The sequence below is a fragment of the Lichenostomus cassidix genome, chromosome 19 (genome assembly GCF_008360975.1).
Source record: "Lichenostomus cassidix isolate B80296 chromosome 19, HeHo_3.0, whole genome shotgun sequence".
Classification (NCBI taxonomy): domain Eukaryota; kingdom Metazoa; phylum Chordata; class Aves; order Passeriformes; family Meliphagidae; genus Lichenostomus; species Lichenostomus cassidix.
The window spans coordinates 685,750-709,886 of NC_139499.1; the positions used below are offsets into that span (position 1 = coordinate 685,750).

At 40.6% G+C, this 24,137-nt stretch overlaps 1 long non-coding RNA gene across 3 annotated transcripts in view; it reads right to left on the reverse strand.

Annotated features, from left to right (window-relative positions):
• The window catches only part of LOC146428918 (uncharacterized), a 38,996-nt gene that overhangs the window by 11,456 nt on the left and 3,403 nt on the right, over positions 1-24,137 (reverse strand). The window lies entirely within an intron of this gene.

A 24,137-nucleotide genomic window follows, 5' to 3' on the forward strand; every position in this document is an offset into this window, starting at 1 on the left:
CCACACTCTGTAGATATATGTGTTGGAAAATTTAGCAGTTTAAAAATTTTGTATAACTTTAGTCAAAGAGTTTTGTTTGTCTTTACCCTGGGAAAAGGATTTTTAGGTTTCTTTCCAGGGCATTGTTCTGCCAGGGGAGGTCTGGTGAACTCAACATATCAACAGACTTGGAGTAACCCAAAGCTAAAGAGCTATCAACAGAACATCAGCAGGACAGCAGTGGCTATCTACAAACAGCTACCCCAGAGCACCTCCAGCAGGGGTGAAGATATCTGGCCTGGAAAAGACTGATAGGAAAACTGAAGAATGAAAAATCTAATCAACATTAGAGGCGAGGAGATTCAGATTCAATGGGATACTGAATAGTGGGGGTTTGGACCAAAGAACACTGACCCAATACTTTTCTATGTATTTTTACTGTATAAAATATCTGAAGAATCAAGTAAAAGCTATGTATCATGGAATGATTCTCTCTGCACACCCGGGCTGTGTGTGGATGAGATGATTTCTGTGGTATATCCTGGCCAGAACAACATCCTGGCCAGATAATAAAGTAATTGCTTTCACTCTCTAACATTAAAAATGTTGTTGGAGGGTTTTTGTTTTTCCCGCAGTTTCGGTGACATATGCAACCCTATCCTGGCTCTTCCACCCAGGAGAGTTCTTTGCTGCCATTCCAGCTAGTCACTCAATGTTTAACGGCACCACATATTATTTGACAGTGCTCCTGTGCCACGCTGTAAACACCCTGTGCACAGCCCGTGCTGGCACTACCCACAGCCTCAGGGTTCACAGGAGCTCAGTTCAGTTGCCAAACACATGCCCTGACCTGGAGTTCCAGGTTGCATGCTTTTCTACTAAAGGAGTTCTTTAAAAGAGCACTTAAACGCTTAAAAGTACTTTAAAAGAGTTCATGTAACTCCTCAGAAAGTTGTATGTTCTGACATAAGAAGGAAGTCACACCATTTTTCTGGGTTTATAATTTCAGTAATTGATATGTTTTTTATTAAATTGTTTATCAAAGTCATCTTTGAGATTACTCCTTCATCCAGTCATGTGTCTCAGCTAGCTCTTTACAAAGCACAACTAGGCTACTCTTCAGCACTAAGGAAAACTTCATATAAAAATTTATTTTTGACAAAAGTATCCTTCAGCTGAATATAGAAATACTTGTCAAATTACTCTGTAGAAAGCTCTCCATGGTATGTCAATCACTAATCTCTCATTATTTAAGCAATTCCCCAGAAAGTAAGAGATTTTAAAGCTGTACAGTGTCAGCACTGCCTGTAAAATCATTCTTTTGTTGAAAGGCTTTGTATAAAACAAAAGACCCCTCTGCCCACTGATGGGATCTGCAGACAATAGAGCTGGATGAAAATTAGTTAAGGAAGTTTGGTACCTCTCTCTTTTTGAAATCAAGATGAGCTTTTGAAAGGTTTCCATAAAGACAGGAAACATGAAAGAAATTTCCTAAAAACATTTTCAGGACTCAAAATTTGAAGCACTTTGTCACAAGATAGGAAATTCTGTTTGTATTGATGGAATGTTAAAAGTCTTGATTAAACATGCTTCCTAAGCACAAGAGTGTTTCTTTCACAGATATTACTGTCTGGTCTTCTCACTGCAGAATGTAAACTCGCACTTTTTAGTGTCATGCAAAACCAGAAATTTCTTTGAAAACAAACAAACAAACAAAACAAAATAAAGAAACATAAAAATGTGTGTGTATATATATATACACATATATATATATATATGCACACATACATATATACATGTGAAATAAAAAATAAGCAGTTCAGAAGGATAGTGCAGAAGTCCTGTGTTCCTGTGTCCCACCCTTTGCTGGTGTTGTGTTCTAGGATGTATTTCTTAGAGGTTTCTGAGATAAGTCTTGAACCCTGCTGATTTTATGTAATTATTTGGGGTTCAGCAGCGCAGAAGTATAGATTACCATATAGACTTATCCATCAGATGCAAGGAAAACACTGGCCATTGTTTAACACTTGATTTTATTTTTCCCCATGCAGTTGCTGAATGCTTTCTTTGGCAAAACTGAAAGCCAGCCCCTTCAGAAAAGCTACCCTGAGTGCTGGAGATTTGTTTCTGTAACAAGATCATGAAATACATTCTATTGCCTCTCTCACTGTAAAATATGAAAATAGAGATACAATTTTCTGTTTCTAAATATTGAGCTCACATGTGTTTTTCATGTGTATGGTGCCAAAGCCTGGTTGCACTGAAGTCTGAAGGTTGAATAGTTATTTATTAAAATAAAAAAACAATTGAGATGGGAAGGCAGAAGTTAGAATCCTGAAATTCTGTCATTTATGGGCTGGAAAGGCACAGAAACAGACCCTGAGTGCTCTTAATTAGGTAGTAACAATTGTAAGCACGTATACCTGGAGTTGTGTGACTGTTTTTCTTTCTTTTAACCATGTTAGCTAACTTAATCTGAAGGGGTCTATTTCAATAAGTAGCAACCTGAAAGCAAATTCAATGCCAAGAGTGTTTCCTACCAACTAATAAACAGATTACTACTGTAGTAGTACTACTGCCACTACATATTTTAGGCTAAAAGCATTAATGCAGATACTGAATGTACTTTGTAGAAACACCAGTCTTTTTTTCTATTCTGCAATTTTTGTTTCCATTCTGGAAGGCATTAGGAAAAGAATATTTAATACTAAAAATATAGTCACTCCTTTGAACTCATATGGGATTGGGAGTGGGAATGTGGTACAATTTTATTCAAAATTCATGTTGTGACTGAGTACAATCCCTTCTTCTAGCCATACCATTCATCCTCAGGTCCCCAAGATAATAATGTTGTTTGATTTGTAAATTTTAACAACCTGTGGTTTTGCAAATATAACTCCAATTCCATGTACTGGTTTAGTTAGATTTATAGTGTAAAAGCAATTGCCACTTACAGTGAATTTCTCTTGTAGAAATTCCAAATGTGGCTCTCCTTAAACACTAAATGCCCCCCTTCATTCCAACACATAACATGTGTTTGCAAAGCAAAACCAGAATTATAACAGCAGTTTTTACTGCTCCAGCTTGTAGTATCACTGCAGAGAAAAACACAAGGCTCATGTTAACCAGACAGAGAGGAAGGAAAAGGTCAAGATTTTCCACAAAACAACTTTGCATGAGGTAACCCCCACAAAACAGAGCAAAGAGTGTTGTTGGGCATAATCATAGATCAGTGTTTTCTGTTAACTGTTTGTAGCAGTTCCAGGTACCATGGCAGTGCTGATTAGAGAGAAACCCCAGCACAGAGTGTTTTGAATTCCTACTGCTGCTGTTTACACTGTTTTGTCAGGGGCTTTGTCAGCTATTGCTCTGCTGGGTTTTCACAGAGCTCTTTAAAGACCCTTTTTCAAAGTTACATGGTTCGTAAAATCATAGTGAAACAAAGACCTGATATCACTGTTTAATATTTTAATTAAACTACAGAGTAATAATTTGCATTAATTGAAGCTTATTAATTGCAAAGGACAACATCTTGTTTTGTTGTACTTAAAGATTTTATTAGTAACAGACACTTTTAGTTAGTGTTTGTTGCCCCAAGAGCTTTAAAGGAACTGATTTTCTGTCAGAAAAGATTGGAATCAATTGCATTCCTCCTTTCCAGATAGTGCTAAAACATTTATTTAAAGGTTTATATGCTCACCCTGCCTTATCTGTATTCCAAGTCACTTGTCCAATGAAATAAAATTCATTTATGCCTTCCTTCACTGTGTTATTGACAAAGTAAGCTTTATGTGGCTGGAAGCCAGAATTCTGTCTTTTGGGAATACCTCTCTCTAAACTTGTCCAAAAGAATTATTTTATTGTGTTTTTCATGCCACTTCAAGTGTATTTGAATGGTAAATTGTAGAAGCTGGGCTGTCTGTGACCATATCAGCCTTTTGAATTAGCAGCATGCACAGCATGATACAAGTATGAGATTGTAAGGAAGGAGTGTGTGTGGCTACACAATTTTTTAATGGAATTTTTTTCTTTACACTTTAACCTTCATCTCTTTACTTGATTCTACTAATCAAAAACTAGGTCAAATCATTTTTTTAAATGCCTGGCATGAAGGTGATGGAAAGTTTGCCATCAATTAATGTTCTTTAGCCCATTCTCTACGCAAGAGCAGGATGCGGATAGCAAGTGCTAAAAACTACTTGTGCTGTGTTTCATTTTGGGAAAAGAAGCATCTGCAGCTGCTGTGTCCAGCTCTGCAGCCAGTGCTGCAGGAGTCACATCCAGCTGGCTGTCAGGGCAGAATACAGAAAAGCTGCTGTGATCCAGGTGCTTTCTCTTATACAAAAGACAGAGAAAGTAGTTTTTGAGTTAAATACTTAACAAACCAGAGCAACCTGGCCTGGCAGCCATAGAACTGCTGGAAGACTCCAGAAGTGAGATACACACACAACCCAAATGTCATTTCCCTTCTGTGTTGGGACACAGATCTTGTAAAGCCAACAAAGGAGTGGTAAAAATAAAATTTAACAGTGCCGTGCTGATCTGAGACTAGAATGTGGGAGAGGGAAGCAATAAGGTTACCTTTTCCTTCTGTCACTCAGCAGATTCACAGAGCTGACCCTGGAGACAGCAATGTGCATAGAGGCACTGGGATATTACAGCACTTAATTCCACTGCCTCCACCACAAACTAATTAAAAACCCTCTGATTCTACCAAACCCCTTCCTTTCTCTTTTCATTTCCTTTCCAAGCAAGAATTCAGTTTAAATTTTACATTCTTTGGGGACTCTGCAATAAATAAGACTATTTGAGTTGTTCTGGAGATTTTTTAAGCTTTCCTCAGAGAAACTATCCATACATTCAGAAATGTGGATGAACTAAGAACTGAAAGCTGAATATATCCGATTGTTTACGTTCTCACAACTAAGGGTGGAGAGGAGGCTCAGAAAGAAGAATTAAGCACATTTCTCTTACAGAAGCTGCCTTCTCTCTAAGGATGCTCATGAGATGAGCCAGCCTGGGGAAGCCCAGTTATGGGAAGATGCCACCCCAGTAGCCCCTGCAAGCCTGAGGTACCCTCTGCAAAGGGACAGGGCCAGGTCTGCCAGTAGTGGGAGCTCTCAAGTGTGCAGGTGACACAAGGAAGAGAGGTTTGTCTTCTGCATGCTGGACCTTTTTTGGTCAGCCTGAAGTGGACAGGTATCGGGACTAGATGATTGTTGTTGGTCCCTTTCAACTGTAATTATGCTATTCTATCCTAATTTCCCTTCTACAGTAATACTGTTCGGGAGTATGTGATGTTTTCTACAATTGTCAGTTAAGCACACATCAGTCTAACACAAGCTCATCTGAGGACCTGAAGAAAATTTGGCTTTGAGTAGGTAACCTTCAATTTAGCAAATTTGGACCTAAAGAGAAATGCTCAATTCTCTATGATGAAGCTTTCTCATTGTGCTAATGGTGTTAATCAAGGTATTAATTAGGTTGCAGTGTCTGACCCACAGCTTTTGTGTGTCCGTGGCTCATATGCCTGTGGCCAGGTGTGTCTGAACTGCTGTCCTGTGACTACAAACAGGAAGCTCATGTAGCCAATAGGAAAACTTTCCATTTCATACCAACAGTCCTATTTCATTTGCCAAAGAATATGAGTAACATTGCAGGCCCTCCAGCTAGTCCTGAAAGCAACCCCAGTAGAAATACTTGTGGATTTTGTGCTGATTCATTTCTGAGGTCATAAAGTTATGTTTGTGATCACCCTTACTTTCTTTGTTGCCAGATGAAATGATAATAAATGGGTCACAAATTTGGGTAGCAAAGCAAATTTTGTATGCTAAGCAATGCTGAGCAGCAATTACCTTCCAGATTCTGGTTCTGGCAAGGAAGTTTTACAACTATTATATTAGTCACAGAATAGTCAGTCTACTACAGTTCTGAGTCATTCTAGGCTTAAAAAATACCCATCTGAAACAAATCTACAGCACAGAATAAACCCTTCTGTTTGTTTAACCCAATGTCAAATGCAAGCCAGTGCTCTAACACAGAAAGCAGACCTCAAGTAGGCATTTGAGGATACTTTACCTTGTTTTCCTCCTTTCAGACAAAGATCCTATTTTTAGAAATGCTTTTACTTAGTCATAGAAATTACCTGAGTGCTGTGAAAATTGATTACAACGTTCAAAACTCCTAATTTTGAGCATGCCATTGAAGGGTATGTGTTCTCCTCCCTTGGCCAGGCCACTTTTATAACACAGCCCCATGAGGATTCACCACCTTGAAAAACAAGCTGGGGAAGTCAGTCACCTCCAGCACCTTTCACTGGGAATCTTTCCAGGGAAGCTTTCCAGACTTTATAACGACAAATGTGAGATCAAGGTTCATCAGGCCCCATTGGGAATGAATCTCATGCTCAACCCCTTGCAAACCCACCAACCCCCAACTCTCAAACCAGGATTAACACATGTCTGCATTGCTTTTGTCAGTTCTCATATGGGAGAGCTCCCCCACTCCTCCTGGAGCTCACTTCGAGTTGTAACAAATACTTCATTAAAGAATTTGCCTCTGCCTCAACAAGCAATCTTTTCCTTTGGTGTCTGTAAACTCTCGAATGTGATGCTGGTCTGGGCACCCGTGGCCCAGCCCCAGCCCAAGTGACTCACATTGATAGCCACTAAATACATTTCTCATATGGTGAGGGAAATGAAACCCTTCCGCCAGTCCCTGCCCTTGGGGCAGAGACCTGAGGACACACAGTGCTTCCCCAGTACTCGGGTGTCAGGGGTAGCGAGTGACACCGAAGGGCTGCCCCTCCTCCTGCTACAGCCATGGCACCCCCAGGGGCAGAGCTCAGAGCACAGCGCTCTCCCCCTGTTACTGGCTCAGCCAATGTGATATGCCTGCAGCAGGAAATGGAATCTCCACGGGAGAATGGGAGCTCCCAACAGAAGTCCAACTCATTCACAAGCCAGACATGCCCCAGGAGCTTGTTTGCAGTGACCTCGTTCGCCCTCTGTTGTTACACGTTTGTCGCAGCGGCACTATTTCACAGGCAACAACCATTTAAAAATAGCTTCAGATATGACTAATCGAAGACAAAATGCTGCTTTCAGCTGCCACTTGGCAGCTTTCATCCTCGTGGTGGGTAGGTGGTTTAAAGAGGTAGAAAGCAAATATTTGGACTCTGAAAACACTCTTACTGCACCTTTTTTGTGTGTTTATATTTAAATAGACTACCAGCTGAATGGATGATTCATTCTAGAGAGGTGGATACACAGAATGTAAAAAGGTCATTTTGTGTTCAAGCCAACTTGAAGCTGATACCCTCCTGATGCGCCAAAGTAATTTTACCTATGATTATGAAGAAATTCAAACATGTTTGTGTGGAGTGAGGTCTTGGTAGTGGTTCTTTTAAGGGAAAAAAAAGGAAAGTCAAACTCCAGTGAATTCTGAAATGTTTTTGCAATGGTATTATTTATGTGACCATTCTCATCATGTCTGAAAATTAGATGACAACGGAGGGAGAGAAAAAAAATCTCTCAGATGAGTGCAAACATGTCCTGAATCAAAAGTTTCCTGCCCTTGCTCGCATGGGTATGAGCACTGGTACATACAGTCCTTGCTTTATCCTAGAGCTCAGACCAGGGCACAGTAAGTTCTGGGACAACATGAGTGCTTCAAACATCCCAAAAAATCAGGATCTTTGATTGCTTGGCCTTCAAACCAATTTTTTCACCCTTATGAAGGATGAAGGAATCCCCTGTATTCCCCAGGATTTACTGTCAAGGCTGGGTTTCTGTGGCCTCATGATCCTCTTCAAAACAAGTGATCTTTTTCTTAGAGCAGGTCCCAACACTTTTAAGATTTCTTAGCTTAGTTCAAAACCTGGTTTTCAGATATGTTTATTGCAGTCAATGCTCACACTGTGAACAATGAGCTATATAGGAGCATCTCCCTATTGAGTTTAGCCAACAACCAGAACAGGTGAGTTTTCCCCCTTGTCTTGTCTTGAATCAGTTCCTAATAATAGGCAACTTTAGGCAAAATACAAGGTTTTATATGGTGAGGTTAGCTAATGGAAAAACCAAGCAGATGGTTAACAAACACCAGGAAATACCAAAATTCCACTAAGGACAAGTCTTCAATGAGATGAAATTGCAACAGTTAAAGTCAGTGCTACCTATAGAAGCATTTGGCTTCAAATTCTACATTACGTGAGAGAAACTTGTATTTTGACAGCATCTTCACTTATGCAGATGTGCCAGACTCTTGTATGCAAAGCAGAATATGGATAGGGTAAAACAGCCTTCCCATTTCAGTGGTCTCAGACATGAGGATGGTAGACACATCTGAAGGACTGGAAATGGTAAAAATGAACATCCCACAGACATGATCGTTGGCAGCCAGGAGGGAATCAGCTGCTCCTGTGCTCCCGCAGACTCCTGAGTCATCAGGTCTGTGCAAAAATAGCTTTCACAGGAAAAGCAAAAGCCTCACCAACTTTTTTTCTTAGCATTTCACAGACATGCGTAACCTCTTAACAGGGGTGATCCTCTATGCTTCAACCCTTTTATATTTTTTAATGAGGTGAAACTGTTTTTCTAATTTACAGACATTAAATTTCTTTTTTATTGCAATTCTTCAGGTTTTAACTTTAGTTTTGCTTTCTGGTATTTTGCTAATGCTTGTTTTCAGCTAGAGGAAAAAGGACTTGGGATGTCTCCTAAATTCAGGTAAAATTTACTATTACAAGAGACCACAAGCTATAGTTCTCAAAGAATTGACTTGTTAGCTCAGTTTCAGACAGGACAGTTGATGTGGCAAGAGACAGCGGGACCAAGGAAAAAAGAAAATATTTCCCCAGGTCACCTGGAGCTCCCTTGCCTACTCCATCCACAAATTCTATGAGGTAAGTTTGGGGGCTTTTTGAAGAAATAAATAGCTCCCAATCTTAACCTACTTAACAAAGGAAAATCAATTGTTAAGAACAAGTTCTTCTGAAAACAGGCTTAAATCCTTAATAGTATGTTGTATCTCATAGAATCTCATCAGGGCTAGTAATATTGACTTCTTGTAACATTCTGTGGTAAGTATGTAGTGCGGTAGATCTACATCAGAAAATTTCTGCTTTGAATCCTTTACTTATTTTTTTCTCCCAGTAAAAACAACAAAAAAGAAAGTTTTCCAAATTGATAACCTTAGGGAGGATTTCTGGACTGAAATATAAGCAAGTCTCTCTTATCTTCCACAACATTGCCAAAGAAAGATCTGTCCAGAAACTACATTGCCTGTGTTGTTTCTGCTTATTTTACGAGGAGCTCCTCTAATGTCTGATTAAGACTAAGATCTGAATTTGAAAGATCTGAATGCTCATCACTGTGAAAATGCTGAGCCAACTTTGTCTAGCAACCTTTGACGTATAAAGAGAGCTGGTAATTGCCACTTGCATTTCTAAATGTTGTAAATAACAGCAAATTATTATTTGATAGGATCTACTTTTAGATCTCACTGTAAAAGGCAGGCAGTTTCAGCGAATAAATAAATTTTCTTCTGCTGTACTTTTGGTTTACACTCTTTCCCCGCAGCAAATGTCTAATTACCTTAGATAAACGTGTGTAAACATGAGCCTTCTCCTCCATAATCCACCTCCTATGGTCCTGGTTTATACTGAGGTTAATAAACTCAGTCTATTTACCATCCTACTTGAAGTAATGCTTTTAATGCTCTATGCAACTTCATGGTCTTTTACCAGGAGTAAAAAAGGCATAGAATTAGGGAATGATCATCATTGATGGGTCTGGGTTCAATAACAGAGACTTCTAACTTATGAGGCTATGAACAGAAATGCCAGCAAACAGATTTGCAGAAGTGCTTGATTTGTTTTCCAAGAGCGTTAATTTTCATTTTTAGCCTGTTTATCCTTCTGTGTAATAATTCCTTATTCCTGATTTGGAGAGGAGACTCATGCATTATCATTCAGAATGCCACGAAATTCAATTAAGGGCTGGCTGCAGCATCCCTTCTTAGTTTGTGACTGATTCCAATGAGAAAAGCAGATGAGTTTTTCCAGCATAAAGCGTGCCTGCTAATTTTAACAAAGCAGACAGCCTTAAGCTATGCAAGCTGTCATTAAACAATAAAGAAACAATGAAATGGCTCAAGCGGTAGTGTCATTCAGCCAGGGGTAAGACTGTCCTTTGAATATTTAGGCACCAAGGACATAAACTACTGCCATATCTCAAATAATGTAATTCCACATCCACCAGACTCAAGCCTCTGGAAGCCCAGCTTGCTCCTCCAGCTGGATCCAAACTGCCTGGCAGTTCTGTTGTCTGTCAGTCAAGTGTCACCATTCTGCTGTCAGCACTACAACCATCTTTACCTCAGAGGTGTACAGGCGCCTGTCAGCTTGATGGAAGCAGTCTGGGTGTAATGATAGGATGAAATGTTGATTCTGGTCCTCTGGCATAATTATTATTCTTATAAAGTATGTTTCAATTTAGTTTTCAAGATGACCAAAAGTTTCCAAGGCAAGCTTTCATTTCTCTTATTTAGAAACCCTGAGATATCTTTGAGCATCTGGAAAATGCCTCACTTTCCCCTACAAGTATTTAATGAGGATTTTCTGACTTCTACCCGCATAGTACATAGTCATGTTTTTAATTCTTTACTTCATGACTCAAGGGAGTGAGGCATGGATTAAATGTTCTATTTAAAAATGCTTTGACACATTTTGTTGAAGCCAAGAAAATCCTGTTGAAGTATTATCATGATTTACTTGAGGTAAATCAGCAAATAAATCATGTTGCCTCATCGGGCCACTCAGCTGAGCGTGTGTTTTATGTACACAGAGCCTGATAGCGGCAACAATTGGCACATTTCCTTCAAGTCAGTGAGAGATTACACAGTAAGACAGAGATACTTAGAGAGCTTTTGCTGGTGGTGTCTGAGCCCCTAGGCTTTGTTCAGGCAGCTCCAATCTGAATGGATCACTTCCATACTGAAGGAAACAACAACAGCAAAATCTCTGGAGTGCAGTGTGAAGTGTTTTCCATTAATGGCAACATGAACGTTATTGCCGAGCCGTGTTACACCAGATAATTGTATGCAGCAGAAGGTAATTTAATTCACCAGAATTTTGCTTTGCTTCCCCCTCCAGGTAAAAAATCTGATCAGAAGCTGGCTCTATATGCAAAATCATTGAGTGACTGCGGCAGTTTCTTTCAGAACAGAGCTGCATCAGGCAGCAGCTGGAACAAGCCCCTGCATCTGGGGAAGCAAACACTGGGGCTGTGGTTCCCCCCTGCTCTCTGCAGCCCTTAGCTGGTGGGGGAAAGCAGGGCCCAGAGCCAAAGTGAAAGGTAAGTAGAGCTGGAGGCTGTTATGCCCACCATGTGTGTGCAAGGAGTTACCTCATGCTGGTGTGGCACATCCTGTGAGGGCCCTGTGGTGTGAGTGAGGCTGTTTATCCACACCAGGATGTTCTGTAGCCCCACCACCTGGCTCAGCACCTGCTCTGACATGCTACAGAAAAGGGAGGTTGTATCCTGAGGTCAGAGCAGAAGTTTCTCAAACTTTTCCCTGAATTTCCTCCTCTCCTGCCTTCTGCTTCCCTAAGGAGGGTGACAAGAGGCTTGCACCAGGACTGCTTCCCCTATGATGGTCCCAATGGGTTATCAAACCCAGCCCAGAAGGACCCTTGGCCACAAAGAGCCAAGAATCCTCTGAAGGGGACAACTTCTCATGCCTGTCTCCAGACAAACCCTACCTGCCCTGGTTTGAGACTGCCCATGCCCGTTGGTTCAAAAGCTTCAAGCCCTGCCTGGTCCCTGGCCAGGTAACAAACCTGAGAGCTGCCAGCAAAGGGCAAGGGGACAGGGATTACACCAAGGTGGTGCTATTTCTTGTGGTTTGACATGCATTTGAGACAAACTAATGCTTTGCTCATCTACTGCAAACACTTAAACCCCTGAAGTTGGGCTTCTGGAAGTAGAAACCTCAGAAAGAGGCTAAGTGCCTACAGAAATATGCTGAGATACGGAATCTATCTGCTAGGAATGATTAGAATTGTGTATGAAGTCTTTGATGCTTCATCCAAACTTGTGTTTACCTGGCCTGTGGTGAATAAATTGGACACATTCAACCACCTGGGTCTGAAAGCATTTTAAAGAGCAGGTGTAAGTGTTCATAAGCAAGGGATAGGTCAAGCCACTTGCCAGCTTTGTTGCTTCAGTGGATTAGAATTCAAGGACAGGGTCCTTCTTTCCCCAAAAAGGGGAGCTAGAAATTCTTGGCTACTTTCAGAAATGATCCAAAACCCTTAAATTCCAGGTAGGAATAGATGAACAAAAGTGTTTTCCCCTGTGAACACACTTTCTCCACAACACACACACTTTCTCCCTGTCTTGATTAGGATCTTCAGATGAGAATTCAAAGGCCACTTTTCCAGGCTTTTCTCCTCTGTGTGTGTGTGTGTGTGTGTGTGTGTATGTGTTTGTTTTGGAGTAGATTCATCTCTGTTGAACCTGATAAAACTTCTCTGAGAGAAGTTGTTTTCTGGATTTACACTCAACTCCTGTCTGCATTATCAAAAATACTCCTGATGGATCCTCCACACGCCTGAAGTCTTTCAGAAAGATTCAGTGACTCTCACCAGTTATTGGGAGCTGGAGATCCTGCTAAGGGCTGCTCCCAGGGTCCCACCCAAAGCTGACAGGATGACTGGTCATGCACAATCAGTTCTGAAGTGGGACCTGACATTTTCAAAAAGAACTTAAGCTACCTGGGGTTTCTCTGGGGTAATTCCTGTACATGATCTGGGATACCTGCGCTGAGTGCATTTACTCTGATAAATGCTTCCTAAAATGGCAGATTTCAGAATAATTCTAAGTTACATATTTGGATAACTACTTCACAAGATGTTTGAGAAATTTTAATGAAAAGCAAATGATTAGGAAAGTCAAAAAAAGAAAGAAAACATATCTAAGTGTTCTGGGGCTCTGGTTCAGAAGTAGAGCTGATTGCCAAAGTTACTGGATAACATAAACACTCTTTCAATTTCTTTGCAATTTTGAAGCTAATACAACTCCAGTGGAAGTTCCTAATGTTATTTTTCCTCTCTTAACCTAATTAACAAACTGAAAACTTATGTAGTCCTAAATGAAATTGCTTTCTCCTAAGCACTGCAGGAGTTATTGCTCATGTACCTATTAAAGCTTGGGTATCTCTGCCAACTCTCCCCAGCAGCCGCAGTGCCTGAATTCCCTTCCCAGGAATGATGCCCTGAGATTGCACATTTGAATCCATGCTCCCATAGGATGCAACCTGCTTACATGAACTCAGGACAGTATAACCCTGCTCCATTATTATTATTATTTTAAATGTTTCATTGGAGTTGTTAATTTTAGCATATTTGCCTGATGAACATTTAGAAAAGCCTTGGTTTAGTTTAAATATCTGGTGTATTTTTAAAGAAGAATGAAAAAAGACCTGCCCCAAGGTTTCAATTTCATAAAAACTTTAAGAACTCTTTAAATCAAATTATTCAAAACCAAAATAAAATTGCTTAAACTGAGAGGAATATCTTTTTTCTTGAACATGATTTTTTTATTATGAATTTTTCAACAGAGTTGTATTAAAACAGGATTACTTGTTAACAAGAACCTGCCATCACTTTTAGAGTGATATTCCAGGGTAGTACTAGTACTGTGCTAATAGCTTCACAAACAGTTAGTTTCTCAAAAACAGATTTAACACATTTCCAAACAGAATATGTGTGTATTATTTTATTAATAAATGTATTTTATCATGATATCACTTCCAAAATACTGAAGGCATAAAATGGTTTATAGTCCAAAAGATAAGCCAGCACAAGCTGCTATGCTGGAGTATAAGAAAGGATCTGAGAAAGTGCTAAAAGCGTTATTAGAGCTACAGAATGGACTCTTAAATCTTTTATGCAACTTGATCAGTTCCCCTTGGAACCACACTGTATTGTTTTCATAAATAAACACCCAAAGTTGCTGTGCACAGTGTTTCTGGGCTATCACACACCGCTTTTGTCCTTTAACAGGGTTTGTGTTAAATTGTAAACTACAAACACTCCCATGAAAAATTCTTGTTTCCAGCACACTGCCTGTGGATACAAGCCATCCTTCCTGATGATCAGCAGAGCCCTCACATCCACCAGTCAGGCTCTTCTTGCTCTATGGAATGCCGCAGCTCAAAGGCCCCCTGGGTGGAGCAGCCCAGCAAGAGACTGGTTTCCTGACCCTGAATTTGTCCATGGCAATGAGATTTAGGATGTAATTCCTCTCCTGCCTTGGTCTCTTTTTACAGGAAGAAGCAGTAGAGAATAACTCTCCATTTTTATCTGCTCTACCATTACAACTCCAAAAGTCTCCAGACACTGGCCTGTCTTTGCCTGAATTAAAGGCATTCTGCTCCCTGGGTTGTTGCTCAGGATTGTCAGCCAAACCTGGCAGATAAGTTTTCATTTGTCCATTTTCATTGGAATAGTTTAACCTTATGCTAGACCATGGTTTTCCAGCTCATTTTTTAAATGGAGTGCTCTCCAGAAAATCAGCTGTGGCAGAGATCTCCTGTCCTGCACTGGCTACAGCTCAGTGAATTATGAAGCACAAAGTTCTACATGCTTCAAACTGAAGCTCCCAAAGTGACCTTGCTGTCCCAGCTCATCACATTTTTGTCACACCCACCCTCCTCCCCACTCAAGGAGATTGGAAAGATACCTGACAGAGAAAACACAGCTTATCCAAAGCATTCTAATGGCTTGGTTGAAGCTCATACTATGTTGTCCCAGTAAAATACAATCTGAGATTGTTAAACTCTAAGCACTGCTGTTAATAAAAATAAAATAAAATTTAAAAAAAAAGAAAAAGCAGACAACTGTGTGAAGATGTACTCTGGAGAACAGTGTGAAATGAAACCACACAAAGGTAGTTTCAGAAATAAGGACTCTTGAAAGGAATTATTGGGGAGTCTGTGGGGTCCAAGACACATAAAAAGCATCTAGAGTATAAATATTGAAAAAAATCTTTTGGTTAGAGAACAAAACATTTTAAGTGCTGCACATAAAAGACTAGAAATTTCTGCAATATAATTATGCATTTTGTTATTCTAAATTAGTGACAGAGAGGTAAAAAGGGAAAATTAGTGTACTTATCTTTTCAGGGCACTGATGCTCTCATCAGTGCCCAGAAAAGATAAGTACACTAATTCTTTGTATGTCCTTTCATGAGCCAGGATACAATATTGAAGTCAAGTAAAATAAAACCATCTTCAGCTCACCATTGTGCAGAAAATGGTTCAGTCTAGGGAATAGGACAGTTGAACCCATAATCTTTTTCCAGAAGGAAAAACCCATGGCTTTGTACTATAGACCACTTGGTACACAGATGGTGGTACCACAGAGAACAGGAGGTGAACAAATGGAAGATTCAGCAATTTTGAGAAAAACATCTGTATAAGGTCTGAATGAGCACTAACCTTGCTGCTATGGAGTGGCAATGATCTCAGCATGCAGCAGCAAATAATGTGTCCCAGAATGGCTTAAGCTTCTTAGCCTAAATCAGAAACACCACGTTAAAATACCCAGTCTCCACCCCTGAAATGCCTCCAGGCTGCTCTGTTGGCCAGAGTATGAGGACAGCTTGGAGAGGGAGGTGAAAGAACTACCAGTGCATGAGGATCAGCTGAAGCTGAAGCCCTGCTATGCTGGGATTCAGATGTACATGGAGTAGTTCCTGCTCTTCTCTGGGCCTCCTGCTGTTTATCATTATCTGTGTCTTGCAGAGGAATCAAGAGATTTGCTGTGAGCCGCAGATGGACTTGAGCCAGAAACTCAGTACAAAGGCCTGAAAGTTGAACTTCAATTGCGTAAAACCCAGAGCCATCCAGAACAGGCCAATGGATGGAGCGCAGGATTTGTGACAGAGCTGTGCTGGTCTGAAATGGCAGCTGAAGGAATGTCTGGAGTGACATTTGTGCAGCTGAGTCCCAGCCTTGCATTGGGGCCCTTTATTTTTCTCAACAGATGGACAGTTAAAGAGATACTTTCAAACCTGATTTCATGTGTCGGCAAGTTACAGATACAGTCTCTGTTCTTTGAGGACTAATCCAATGGTTCTGCACCTCCAATGACCACAGCATGACTCTGCAGGAATTCAGACACAAACCAGAAGCAGTTTCTATTGTGCCATAGTTTTAACCACTTTGGAGCACATGGGAGACAAGACAGAGGGAATGAGCAGCCATTCAAAGCATGTGTTGCTGTTAAGGCTCATGAACTCCACCCATTTAGCACCTCTTGAGGATATTGTATAAAGTGGACTTGAACAATAACACTGAGTATTTCCTTGCCCCTGCATGCAACAAAAAATAAAGTTCATGAAGAGTTTTTCATTAGAAGCTATGCAAAAATGCATTGCAGCTGTCTCATTACATGTCTAGAAGGATTCCTGCACAAGGAACAGAAAGAGAAATAAAACCTTTTGCCTGACAACCAAAATGAAAACCCATACTGTTTCCTGTATGAGTGGAAAGCAAACACTGAGGGAATAAAAGTGGACATATAGGAACTACTATTGCATGTGCCCATGCACACAGACAAGGCATAATTTAAAGAGCTATGGTGCTGCTGAGTCTGAGGTCACTTTTGTTGATATCTGTTGAAAATCACTGTTACATAACTCATACCCCAGCACAGAAAGATGTCAGATAGCAGCAGCAAAAATACAGCTTGGAAAGATTTATCATCACAGATGGTCTAAATTGAACCACAGAGCACAGACTGTGTTTTCTCCTACAGCATTTTGCAGGGTGTGTATTGTGTATTCCCAGCAATAGAATTAGGATCCTGAAATCCTGAAAATAGAATCGATCCTGAAATAATTTCTTAGTGCAAAGTCAGCAAATACAAAACTAGTGAATGAGCCTTGACTCAACATGACTTTCTCTGGGTGCCAAACCAGACCTCATGCCAGGACAAGGTCAGATCTACCAGTTCTGATGTGACGTTGTGCATGTCACAGAAAACAAACAAATACTGAAGGAGTGGATATTTTTTTCAGTGTTCATCAGGGTCAGCTGACAGCTTTTTACTGAAACACATATGCTGATCTAGGTTAGGTACATTAAGCTTTGTTTGGAAAAAAATGGGCCTGCATTACAGCTACAGGAAGTGTCACGAAGCCAGCGAAGTCCAAGGAATTACATGGCTTTTTTGGGCACACCACACATATTAAAAGGTACCTTGCAAAATCTGTGCCACCTGAGAAAGAAGTGGTCAAATAGGTAACTCAAGTTAGCTATTGAGAGACAGAATATGTGAATTCTAAAACCTAGAAACACAGGATTCCCTTAATCTTATCAAGATAAGAGGGACAAGAATCCATTTGAAGCCAGCACAGCAATTGCTGAATCATCCCATGAAAGACTGCGCATGCTCCAGAGAGAAAGGTGAAAAGTGCATTGTGATGAAGACTACTAGGACCTTCATCCTGGAGGGGTCTTTGGGGGTCTCTAAAGACCACCAGGACATTCAGAGCATGCATGGTGCACATGCTAATGATATTAATTACTTCCAAGAAATTATTTGTATAACGACTCCTATCCTGGGGAATGTAATAAATATTCATTAATTTTACCTATAACACTGGGTCTTTAGAGGTACCGAGCTGTGTTTGAGGAGTGAACTCCCCACACCTGGTGCACTGAATAAAGCAAATAAGCACTTCTCTGATGTTGTCTCGGAAGTGTCTCCGGGCTCAATTGGGGCAAATCACACCCTTTATGGTGATCCACAGACTCATTCTACTTTCCTTATGGGCCTTTCTTTTGCTCCCGTATCACCTTTATATCTCTTATAAATTCATATTTACTTCCTTTGCATTGATTTTATCCATGAAGGAGTACAGCTGCCTTCAGCAGCCAGCCTCTCTCCTCTTCCTCAGCTGATTCCTTAGTATGTTCACATTCTAATGGGATGCATTTTGTCTACTTTGATTGTCTGCTGGTCAGAAGTAGTTTTGTCCACAATCCTGTGAATGTAACAACTAACTCTCACCAGCTTAGAAAAAAAAGACCAGAATTTACTAGTACCTTTTCAATAACCCATAAAAATTCCTTTGACTTTTGTTTGTGTAGATCCTCCTGGAAAGTGGGGGATGTGAGAGAAAGCCAGTCCACAGTCTACTATAAAAATTAACTTTAATGGGAAAAATAATGTTGCTTACAAACCAAGGAAGCTACACTGCATGGGAAATAGAGCATGAAAAGGATTTGTGCTGTGATGTCAAGATTAGAGAGAATAAGCAACGTGAATTAGCAAGTGGAATGCAAATATTGTATGTTCAAGTGTAACTTCAGTGTAATATCAGAGATGTGGGTGCATAAGGAATTAGAGCATCTCTAAAACAGTACTCAAACTGCTTCTCTCTGCAGACTGGAGCCCATGTATGGTGGCTTAGGTTTCCAACCTTCATTGATCTAGAGGTGATGCTTTCTCCTTACTCTTTTTAGCAGTATTTATTGCATGAAATTAGAGATTTTGTTAATGCAGATACATTGCATTTACATCAGTGACTTGCTCAGGAGAACATGTGGAAGTGAACATGTCTTGGCTTTGGACAGAGGAGGCAGTAGCAAAGCAAAGCTAAACCATAGGTCCTCGCGGAGTGGTGAGGGCTGAGCAGCTCTGGGAAGGGGAGAGTGGCAGAGAGCACCAGCTGGGCTGCTCTGTGTGCCAGGTAGGGCAGGAACTACAGACTGCATGCCCAGCCTGCTGCACTTCTCTCTGCACCACCTCAGAAGATGAAGGAACAGTGTATCTTTTATTAGACATGAATTTTTCTAATGCACCTTTATTTAGTTTAAAGGTTCCAAGGCCACCTTGCCCCTGAATGTGGAGCCCAGAGCTGTATATATAATGGTGCACTTACACTAAAGTGACTATTTAAATGCTTTACTGAATCAGGGCCATGATATACTAAAAGCTTTCCATAGCTTGAGGGGTTGGTCTAGGAACCTCCTGAATGCAGACAAAAAAATACGTTTTCTTAGGTAAAGAAACATTTTTAAAGTCTTTACATGTCTTATAGGCTTGGAGGAAGAAGTATTTCAAAATAAGAGCAAATGCTCAGTTTCCTTCAATTCTGCATGGACAGAGCCTATATTTCTAAAGGAAAGGCTCTAGGCCACATCTTGTCCATGCCATTCATGTCCAGTGGATTTAAGGATGATTATCATTACCTCCTCATTACCAGGCTCTCCACTTCTCTTGATCTGTGAGCTCCAGACTTGAATACAAAAATAAGAGGTTTAGGGCTCACACCATATAATTCCTTCCTATTGTCCCTTAATTTGCAGGTCTAATGCCACAGAAATTGTCTTTTCTCACCCTTATTACTTGCCCTTTCCCCTGTAAATGGTGTAGTTGCATTGCAGTGACTGCACTTGACTCCACAGCTGACTTCTGTGTGCATTGCGCTTCTCTACTTGACCCAAAATCATCTCAGTACTTCATTTTTGGAGGCGTTTCTTTGCTTTTCCCTAAGGAAATTAATTCCTTCCTTGTAGAAGAAAGCCAGCTTCTGTTTTCCACTTGAGTACTTTTTTGGGCAGAGAGGGGAGGAGGAATCAAGTGGATGATTTGAGTTTTTAAATCAATAAACTGCCAAACTACAGTACTAGTGCAAAAGGGCAAGTATGTAATTTTCTCAGTAGCAAATATAGCTACATGTATCTAAATCTGAGACATTCATCAGCTCCTTTATAGGAAAAGACAGGGCTCAGAAATGATTTTCTGTTTAAGTACGTAAGATCAAACATGTTTGTCATTTTAGCCTTCCCTTTATTCTATCTGATTTCAAGATCTTCAGACAGAGTCTCTTCAGATGTCATTGCTTCAAGCTTCTGCTTTTATCACATTAACCACTCTTCATGAGCTTTTACACATCAAAATGTCTTTAGATACATTGTTGAAGAGAATGTTCTTGTGAAGACTTCAATAAAAAGTTAGAGAATCTGTGCCTGGAACTTTGTACAAACACACTTAGAGGAAATAAACACTTTGAAACAAAAATGAAAACCCAAACAAAAATCCACAATGCTTCACTGACATTTTGTTTTTCAAGGAGAAAAAAGATGTTTTCCTTCTGTTTGAATACAGCTTTGTGTGCAAAACCCCAGACACGGTGAGCCATCTCGTGCCTGTCAAATCCTTACATTTGCAGAGCTTAACATTTTTGTGGGTTTGAATTCTCCTCTTCCTACTGTATGAGGCAGAGGTTTCCACCAAACTCTGTAATTAGGAACACCTTCATTTTGTAATGGATGGTCTAGGCCTTTACTGAGCCACATCTTCAGATGTGTGTGGATCCTGCTTCTATTTGTTTTTTCACTAGAGGAAATTCTTCCTAGCTACTAGAAAGAGTTGGGGTTTGCTCTACATTGTTTTAACTGAGGACAGAATTAGCCTTTGTAGAGTCCTTTGGCAATTTCCTCGCTGATTGCCATCACTTGTGCTTCAACAATACCTTGCAATTAACAGTAATAAACGTGGGACAGTAACAACTGGTGCATGGCATTGAAGCTCTCTCATCCCTCACACAAGCAGGTTTGGGCTCGCCTGTGGCAGAAGAGTGTGTTTGCACTCGGAAACAGACTGATTCCAGTGCACAGCACGTGGGATCACAAGGGGGCCAGCAGGATGCCATCTCAGACTGGCAGCTTTCTTATCAGTTACAGACTCACTTATTCTTGAGATAATGCTGCTGCTTTTGTCACAGCTGCTTGCAGTCAGACTGGAGTGAAGGACTTAGAAAGAAGCTCCGGAAGCATTTCAGGACATGTTTGTGCACACACAGGTTGATCGACTAGTGACAAGCTGACCAGCCAGCTGGGCTCTGTCACCTGTGGTGAGGAACTGTAGCACCAGGATTTGCTATGACATAAACTTCCTCTGTTTCATCAGCATCCCTGAGGTGTTGGAATCACACTGAAGCATAAACCACAACACTGGTATGACAGCATGTTAAATAAGAGAAAGCCCAGTCACTATACTTGCATCACCAGCTCTAAGGGTCAAATGCATCCAGCTTCCTCAATAATCCTCCTGCATTTCCATCAGAATAACTGTAGCTTTGTGTGAAAAGTATCTACTTTAGTTCCTTGCATTAAAAAAAAACCAAACCCAAAACAATTAGAAAAGAATGCTCATCTCCCAAGTTCTGCTGTGGATTTTGTCACCCAGCAGAGGGAGGCCACTTGCAAGTTGATGAGAGCAATTTGTGAGTACAACAATAAGCACTACAGGGGTATCCAAGATGGAAAGCCATAGGCTTCCTTGTTGGAAAGGAAAGGTGCATCTCCCACATCTTTGGCAAAGATTTTCTTCGCTCTTCTGTAGGTGCCTGAGGAGCACACAGCCCCCTGCTCTCAGCAGAGCCCAGCTGCACAGCCCACACCCCCCATACACTATTTTCAGAGCATGTTGCCTGGAGGATGTATAGAGCAAAGGTGTAATTAATCACTAGGAGCAATTTTCCCTCAGCTACTTCAGACTTTCCATTGCAGAATGTACCATAATGTCTCAGCTGCTAGCAATCAAGTCCCAAAATGACCAATTCATAGTCCTAATCAGTTCTGAAATTAAACACCCCTCCCAACATCCCATCCCTCAGAAACAAGACTAAAAATACTATTTGTCAAAAGTCTAACAAAAACACCCCACACTCTCAAACTCATGCAGTGTGAAGATAAGGAGCAGTACTCTATTTTTCAGAGTTTGTTCATTGGGTCCCTTAAACATAATTGCATATAATAGAAAAATATAGTATTTAAATATTGCCATAAATGAGACCCAAAGGAAACATATTTTCTTAATAAAATGCAGAAAATGTTTGAACTAAGAAGACCTAAATGTTAAATTCAATTGTCTTCCATTTTCATGCTGTGTAGAGAAGACTTTGAGCTCAGAATGTCATGTTTTTTCAACTCCTCTTCCCTGTTAATTTGATAGGTTAATTATGTGACATACATGAAGCACCTAAGACTAATGATAAATAATTTAGTGTTTGACACTCACAGTGAATGCACATAGTGATAGGTTTGTAGTTAGAAACAGAAAAAGTCCATTCAGTGGCTTCACAGATAATGGCACTTGGCATGCATGGGAAAAGCACAATAGCAAAGCATTCTTTTTGAGAGCTATTTTCTAGCAAGTTTTAAGTCTTGATTTATCAAAACAAGGAATGTTCAACCAGGCTGTTACTGTTTAAAATATTGTTCCTGATAATCCGGCTCCTTGATTCCCAAAGTGGGGAGTGGATGAGGGGCAGGTGAGCCACAGGGACAGCAGCAAAATCCTCCCCTGAGACAGGGCGAGAGAACAGCAGCCAGTGCAGCAGCTGTGTACCTCTGGTCATCACCAGTTCTCAGGTTTGCTTACAGCTGCAAACAAAAGGAATGCCAAACTGCATCTGGGAAAAGCTTAGAACAGATCCCTAGGAATTTAGCTGGAAATAACTGAAAGAAAGGTCTGCACAAGTGAAGAAGGCGTTGTGACACTGGTTGCTCAGTTGTCTCAGTAACAGCCCGATGGTAACACTGTTCACTGTACTCCCACACTGGATATGACTTCTTGGCTATATAAGATCACTTGCCATTTCTCGATTTTTTCCAGATTTAAATGGTTTTAAGCTCTGAATAGTCTGTCTTGATGATGTGTAATTCCAGTTAGGTTTATGAACAAAAGGTGATTTGTATGTGTATGTGTGCACCAAAGGTTTTGTCTGTGCTGGCCCGGAAATCCCGTCTTTGTGGTTTGCTGTACTCAGCAACGCCTCTGTTCCCCATCCTGCCTCTGCTGCCCAGGGTGTGCCTGTGCTTCAGGCTGCAGGGACCCCAGCAGGGACACACCTGGCACTGTGTGTGCATGTGGCTGCTCAAGACAGCTGATCACCCACCCGACTACTCCAGAACCATCCTCATTTAAACCTTCTCATGCAGGGTCATGTGCCAGTTAGAAAAGGGGAGGGGGGAAACTAAAATGGAGAGAAAATAACTTGCAGTAACATTAGATAAAATTGTTACCTTACAAAGGAGATGTGTGACACCCAGCACATCAGAAAGTATTACTTCCTTAAAGAAGGCTGGGCTTGAATATCATGCACCAAATTTTGCTGAAGATTAAATGCTAATAATCAGATCAAATGTGGATATACGAGATGGGAGATGAGGCTGGGAAATTGCTTGCCAGACTAAACAAAGAGGAGGATAGCACTAAAGTTATTAGCTCAATTAAGGAGAAAGATGGTTTGATGAAAACCAACACTCACTAAAATAAATCAAGTATTTAGAATACTAAAAAAAACACCAAACCCAAACCAACTTAAATCTGTGGACAGCTTTTCTCTGACATCCTCTGTGCCAGTGCAATCTACAGACTTCTGTATTTATAAATGAGTATTACAAGAAGTTATCTGCAAGAAGTAAATATAACAACATTTAGCAGCCCTTCAATATTTTAGGAAGGGTTACTCAAATGGATCTCACAGATGGGAAATTGCTATTATCCCTTATTATCCCACAGATGGGAAATTGCTATTATATGTTTTTTATGGACAGGAAGGGACAACACTCATGGCTGCACCTTTCCCTGTTCTTACCTGCATCCCTTGGGCTCAGGGCAGTACATGGCTCTCCTGGTGCTCATCCCCTCGTGGGCCAGCTGTGAGGCTGTGAACTCTGATTTCAAGATTGATTTCAATGCTGAAGCATTAAAGCAGCATTTTAGGTACCAGTGATCCCCAGTGCAAGATATTGGTGGATGTTTATGAAGCATTTTCTTACATCCCAGTCTGTTAACTTTTCATTAATTCAGGGATAGCTCTAGAAACATAAAATGTGTAACAACGGATTGCCTACGTGATAACTAAAAAAGAAAAGAAAATCACTATCTTATACTCCAGAGGGCCTCACTAATTGACCTGACATGCTTATTAAGCAGTTTTGATCAGAAATTATTAACATTATCCAACTAGACCAATTAGAGCTCAGAAAAGGGGGGAAAAAAAAGAGCTTGGAATATTATAGAAGCCTCAATTTGAACAGCATCATTTGCAATATGAAATACCAGCTGATTC